The 530-nt window shown below is 55.3% G+C and overlaps 1 pseudogene; it reads left to right on the forward strand.

Annotated features, from left to right (window-relative positions):
• Positions 1-530, forward strand: part of LOC119582275 — a 4116-nt pseudogene that overhangs the window by 553 nt on the left and 3033 nt on the right.

Consider the following 530-nt stretch of genomic DNA (forward strand, 5'->3'; position numbering starts at 1 on the left):
CATAGCGTCAGCCTGATAAGTTGTTTTCAATATAGATTCCTGAAGTTTTTATTACAAGACCTTTATGCATGCTGGAATTGAAAGATGACAGCCGAGAGAAAGTTAGGAATGTGTGAATGGCAATTCCCTCGCTTTAATAATTTATTAGATTTCGTCCTTCTGCACTGAGGGAGGATTTAGTAGGCCTATACCCTCTATTACCGTCAGGCATTAGCATCTGTGAAGAAATGGGGTCGTTTCGCAGTTTCCTCGTTACTTTCGAAGTCTTTGCAGGGAAACCTCTAACCCGAGTACCGTCCCCAGGGTCGATAACCACAGCAGCGGACACCGGCGCGGCGGCGGGGGAGGGCGCCCCACGAGCTACAACTCGAGCCCCCAAGGACGGCCGCGCAGACCCTCGACAGCGACGCCCGCGGGAGGGGGTGGAGGGGGAGGGTTCGGCAGTCCCTCCCACAGGCGCTCCTTCCACCACAGGGCTCTCGAGATAGCCGGCCCCGAGAGCCCCAAGGAATCGGTGTGTCCTCTGGGCC

This window comes from Penaeus monodon, chromosome 15 (assembly GCF_015228065.2).
Source record: "Penaeus monodon isolate SGIC_2016 chromosome 15, NSTDA_Pmon_1, whole genome shotgun sequence".
Lineage (NCBI taxonomy): Eukaryota > Metazoa > Arthropoda > Malacostraca > Decapoda > Penaeidae > Penaeus > Penaeus monodon.